At 41.2% G+C, this 6,333-nt stretch overlaps 1 non-coding gene across 1 annotated transcript; it reads left to right on the plus strand.

The window, feature by feature from the left end:
• The first annotated feature begins 201 nt into the window (after positions 1–201).
• Positions 202–309, plus strand: LOC130959937 (small nucleolar RNA R71). The gene has a single exon (XR_009078925.1). It is a non-coding gene; the product is annotated as a small nucleolar RNA R71 (small nucleolar RNA).
• Positions 310–6,333: the final 6,024 nt, after the last annotated feature.

The raw sequence follows: 6,333 nt of genomic DNA on the forward strand, positions 1-6,333 counted from the left end.
TTTCTTCTGACTAGTCCCATTGTTCACAGGATTCCTTTCAGAAGTGTACATGAATTGGTTATTTGCAACCATTTCAATCAATTCTTGAGCTTCTGCAGGCGTCTTCTTCAGATGAAGAGATCCTCCAGCAGAGCTATCCAAAGACATCTTGGATAGTTCAGAGAGACCATCATAGAAAATACCTATGATGCTCCATTCAGAAAGCATGTCTGAAGGACATCTTCTGATTAATTGTTTGTATCTTTCCCAAGCTTCATAGAGGGATTCTCCATCCTTCTGTCTGAAGGTTTGGACTTCCACTCTAAGCTTACTCCATCTTTGTGGTGGAAAGAACTTTGCCAAGAAGGCATTGACTAGCTTTTCCCAAGAGTCCAGGTTTTCTTTAGGTTGAGAATCCAACCATATTCTAGCTCTGTCTCTTACAGCAAAAGGAAATAGCATCAGTCTGTAGACCTCAGGGTTAACCCCATTAGTCTTGACTGTGTCACAGATTTGCAAGAATTCAGCTAAGAACTGATGAGGATCTTCCATTGGAAGTCCATGGAACTTGCAATTCTGTTGCATTAGAGAAACTAATTGAGGCTTAAGCTCAAAGTTGTTTGCTCCAATGGTAGGGATAGAGATGCTTCTCCCATAGAAATCAGGAGTAGGTGCAGTGAAGTCACCCAGCACCTTCCTTGCATTGTTGGCATTGTTGTTGTTTTCGGCTGCCATGTGTTCTTCTTCCTTGAAGAATTCGATCAGGTCCTCAACAGAGGGTTGTGCTTTAGCTTCTCTTAGCTTTCTCTTCAAGGTCCTTTCAGGTTCAGGATCAGCTTCAACAAGAATGCATTTGTCTCTGCTCCTGCTCATGTGGAATCCTCTATGTCACAGTATAGAGATTCCTTGAAGTGTCAGAGGAAAAGAGAAATAGTAAGAAGGAGAAGAAGAATTCGAACTTTATTAGTTAGACTTCGAATTGTGCATTAAGAAGGAGTGGTACTCCATAAATAGAAGGATGTGGGAAGGAGGGAAGAGAATTTTCGAAAATTCAATTAAAAGATTTTGAAAACATTTTGAAAATTTGATTGATAATTTTCGAAAATTAAAAGTGAAAAAGAAATCAAGTGATTTTTGAAAAAGATTTTGAAATTAGAAATTAAAAAGATTTGATTGAAACTATTTAAAAAAAATGTGATTAAAAAGATTTGATTGAAAAGTTATGGTTTTAAAAAGATGTGATTGAGAAGATATGATTTGAAACAATTTTAAAGGATATGATTTGAAAACAATTTGAAAAGATGTGATTTAAAAAAAATTGATGACTTGCTTAACAAGAAAAGATATGATTCAAACATAAAACCTTCCTTAATAGAAAAGGCAAAAATGTTCAATCAAATCATTAATTGTTAGTAAGTATCTTTGAAAAAGGAAAGAAATTGATTTTGAAAACATTTGATTGAAAAGATATGATTTGAAAAAGATTTGGTTTTGAAAACTTTGAAAACTTGAAAAAAGATTGATTTGAAAACAAAATCTTCCCCCTAGCACCATCCTGGCGTTAAACGCCCAGAATGGTATACATTCTGGCGTTTAACGCCCAAAATGCTACCTCTTTGGGCGTTAAACGCCCAACCAGGTACCCTGGCTGGCGTTTAAACGCCAGTCTGCCTTCTTCACTGGGCATTTTTGAATGCTCAGCTTTTTCTGTATAATTCCTCTGCAGCATGTTCTGAATCTTCAATTCTTTGTATCATTGACTTGAAAAGACCCAAATTAAAATATTTTGGATTTTTAATAATCAAAATGCAACAAGAATCAAATAACAATGCATGCAAGACACCAAACTTAGCAGTTTGTGTACTACTGACACTATATGAGACACATAAATACTCAAGCCAAAAGAATTCAAAGATCAGAGTAAGAAATCATCAAGAATTACTTGAAGATCCTTAAGACACATGAATGAATGCATGTATTGACACCAAACTTAAGATGAGACACTAGACTTAAGCAAGAAACAGCAAATATTTTTTTGGTTTTTATGATTTTGTAATTTTTTTTTGTGTTTTTCGAAAATTAAGTGAAAAAGGTATCAAAATTCTTAATGAGAATTCCAGGAATCAGTGCAATGCTAGTCTAAGACTCCGGTCCAGGAATTAGACATGGCTTCACAGCCAGCCAAGCTTTCAAAGAAAGCTTCGGTCCAAAACACTAGACATGACCAAAGGTCAGCCAAGCCTTAGCGGATCACTGCTCCAAAAGCAAAATTGATGAAAATCAACAAGCTCTTGTGGTGATAAGTTGAAACCTCGGTCCAATCAGATTAGACATGGCTTCTCAGCCAGCCAGATTTCAACAAATCATCATGAAACTCTAGAATTCATCTTCAAGAATTTCGAAAAAAATAAATACCTAATCTAAGCAACAAGATGAACCGTCAGTTGTCCAAACTAGAACAATCCCAGGCATTGTTACCAAAAGCTTGCTCAAAACTTGAACAATCCCCGGCAACGGCGCCAAAAACTTGGTAGCGCGAAATTGTGAACAATACTTTTCACAACTCTCATAATCCCTGGTCATGAACTCCAAAAACTTGGTGGTTCAATTCTATGGCATTACACAACTTCGCACAACTAACCAGCAAGTGCACTGGGTCGTCCAAGTAATACCTTACGTGAGTAAGGGTCGATCCCACGGAGATTGTTAGCATTGAAGCAAGCTATGGTCATCTTGTAAGTCTTAGTCAGGCAAACTCAAATATATATGATGATAAACGAAATAATATAAAGATAAAGATAGAGATACTTATGCATATCATTGGTGTAAGAGCTTCAGACAAGCGTATGAAGATGCTTTCCCTTCCGTCTCTCTGCTTTCCTACTGCCTTCATCCAATCCTTCTTACTCCTTTCCATGGCAAGCTCGTGTAGGGTTTCACCATTGTCAGTGGCTACCTCCCATCCTCTCAGTGAAAGCGATTGCATATGTCCTGTCACAGTACTGCCAATCACCGGTTTGGTTCCCTCCCCTACCGGAATAGAATCCCTCTTTTGCGTCTGTCACTAACGCCCAGTAGGTTACAGGTTTGAAGCACGTCACAGTCATTCAATCATTGAATCCAACTCAGAATACCACAGACATGGTTAGACCTTCCGGATTCTCTTGAATGCTGCCATCAGGTCCTGCCTATACCACGAAGACTCTGATCTCACGGAATGGTTGGCTCGTTTGTCAGGCGATCAACCATGCATCGTGCAATCGGGAATCCAAGAGATATTCACTAAGCCTCAGATGCTTGTAGAACAAGAATGGTTGTCAGTCACCTTTTTCATGAGTGAGAATGGTGATGGGCGTCAATCATCACCTTCATCATGTTGAAGACAAGTGATATCTTGGATAAAGAACAAGCGGAATTGAATGGAAGAACAATAGTAATTGCATTAATACTCGAGGTACAGCAGAGCTCCACACCTTAATCTATGGTGTGTAGAAACTCCACCGTTGAAAATACATAAGAACAAGGTCTAGGCATGGCCGAATGGCCAGCCTCCAAAGGTCTAAGATAGCATCAAAACGAAGATAGCTACCAAAAGTCCCCCTAAATACAATAGTAAAAGGTCCTACTTATAGAAAACTAGTACATAGATGAGTAAATGACATAAAATCCACTTCCGGGCCCACTTGGTGTGTGCTTGGGCTGAGCAATGAGCTTTTTCGTGTAGAGACTCTCCTTGGAGTTAAACGCCAGCTTTAGTGCCAGTTTGGGCGTTTAACTCCCAATTAGGTGCCAGTTCCGGCGTTTAACGCTGGAATTTCTTGAGGTGACTTTGAACGCCGGTTTGGGCCATCAAATCTTGGGCAAAGTATGGACTATTATATATTGCTGGAAAGCCCAGGATGTCTACTTTCCAACGCCGTTGAGAGCGCGCCAATTGGGCTTCTGTAGCTCCAGAAAATCCACTTCGAGTGCAGGGAGGTCAGAATCCAACAGCATCTGCAGTCCTTTTGAGTCTCTGGATCAGATTTTTGCTCAGGTCCCTCAATTTCAGCCAGAAAATACCTGAAATCACAGAAAAACACACAAACTCATAGTAAAGTCCAGAAAAGTGAATTTTAACTAAAAACTAATAAAAATATACTAAAAACTAACTAGATCATACTAAAAATATACTAAAAATAATGCCAAAAAGCATACAAATTATCCGCTCATCACTAGTTCACTATAAATAGGATCTTTTGACATTGTATATTTACCTCATGACACTTTACACGTTTCATATTGTACCTTCTACGACATTAGTCTCTAAACCCCATGGTTGGTTGTGAGGAGCTCTGCTGTGTCTTGATAGATTAATGCAATTACTACTGTTTTTCATTCAAACACGCTTGTTTCCATTCTAAGATATCACTTGCTCCTCAACTTGATGAATGTGATAATCCGTGACACTCATCATCATTCTCTCCTATGAACATGTGCCTGACAACCACCTCCGTTCTAATTTAGATTGAGTAGATATCTCTTGGATTCTTTAGCCAGAATCTTCGTGGTATAAGCTAGAATATATTGGCGGCCATTCTTGAGGATCCGGAAGGTCTAAACCTGTCTGTAGTATTCTGAGTAGGATTCAGGGATTGAATGACTGTGACGAGCTTCAAACTTGCGATTGTGGGGCCTTAGTGACAGACGCAAAGAATCACTGGATTCTATTCTGACATGATCAAGAACCGACAGATGAATAGCCGTGCTGTGACAAAGCGCGTTGAACATTTTCACTGAGAGGATGGGAGGTAGCCATTGACAACGGTGAAACCCTAAACAGCTTGCCATGGAAGGAGCCTTGCGTGCATGAAGAAGAAGACAGTAGGAAAGCAGAGATTCAGAAGATAGAGCATCTCCAAAACCTCTACCTGTTCTCCATTACTGCAAAACAAGTATTTATTTCATGTTCTTCTACTTTTCACAATTAAAACTGAGAATTATTGATCTCCTGACTAAGAGTTACAAGATAACCATAGCTTGCTTCAAGCCGACAATCTCTGTGGGATCGACCCTTACTCACATAAGGTATTACTTGGACGACTGATGCAAATGCATATTTGCATTATTAGTTAGTTAGTTTAGTTAGTTTTAGTTTAAATTCACTCATTTTCTCTAAATAAACAAGTCCTTTTATGAGTTTTGTTTCCATGCATGATGATATCAAGGAACATGTTAATTCTAGCCAAATTCATGCAAATGATTTAAGGAATGCATATATGAATGAGTATGAATGAATCTCATGAAATTTATTGCTTGAATTGGTAAGACTTTGAAGCTATCTCCCTTGTTGATGATAGGTGATGAAACAAGGAAGCATGGAAGCAAGAAGGAGGCAACCAAGGCAAGAAGTTGGCGTCGCCAACTTGGGATTGGCGTTGCCAACTCCACAACACAAGGCAAGCTTGGTCCTGGAGGCAACCAAGGCAAGAAGTGGCGTTGCCAACTTGGGATTGGCGTTGCCAACTCCACAACACAAGGCAAGCTTGGTCCTGGAGGCAACCAAGGCAAGAAGTTGGCGTTGCCAACTTGAGATTGGCATTGCCAATGCCACACACAACCACACCAAGCAAGCTTGGCAACCCTGGAAGCAAAGTTGGCGTTGCCAACTCTAGAACCAAGTTGCCAACGCTCACACACAAGGAACTTGGCCCTGGAAGCAAGGTTGGTGTTGCCAACTCTAGAACCAGTTGCCAACGCCACACAAGACACAAGCAAGGAACTTGGCCCTGGAAGCAAAGTTGGCGTTGCCAACTTGAAGCTGGCGTTGCCAACGCCACACAAGGAACTTGGCCCTGGAAGCAAGGTTGGCGTTGCCAACTCTAGAACCAAGTTGCCAACGCCACACACAAGACACAAGCAAGGAACTTGGCCCTGGAGGAAGCAAAGTTGGCGTTGCCAACTTGAAGCTGGCGTTGCCAACGCCCACACAAGGAACTTGGCCCTGGATTTGGAGCCTCGAGCACGTTGCCAGCCTAGAAATGAGGGGCGTTTTTGAGGACAACGCAGGCTAACAACGCCAAACAATCAAGCTTGGCCCTGGAAGAAAAGGAGCTGGCGTTGCCAACTCAAGATGGGCGTTGCCAACGCCACACAACCAAGCAACAAATGGAGCCCTGGAAGAAAAGGAGCTGGCGTTGCCAACTCAAGAATGGCGTTGCCAACGCCACACAAGAAAGCTTGGCTAGGCACCAAGTTTTGGTGCCAGCCAAGTTGCCAAACGCCCAATGGCGCACCAACCAGGCTGCCAAACGCCCAATGGCGCACCAACCAGGCTGCCAAACGCCCAATGGCGCACCAACCAGGCTGCTAAAC

Source organism: Arachis stenosperma, unplaced genomic scaffold (assembly GCF_014773155.1).
Source record: "Arachis stenosperma cultivar V10309 unplaced genomic scaffold, arast.V10309.gnm1.PFL2 arast.V10309.gnm1.Scaffold_100025, whole genome shotgun sequence".
Classification (NCBI taxonomy): Eukaryota; Viridiplantae; Streptophyta; class Magnoliopsida; order Fabales; family Fabaceae; genus Arachis; species Arachis stenosperma.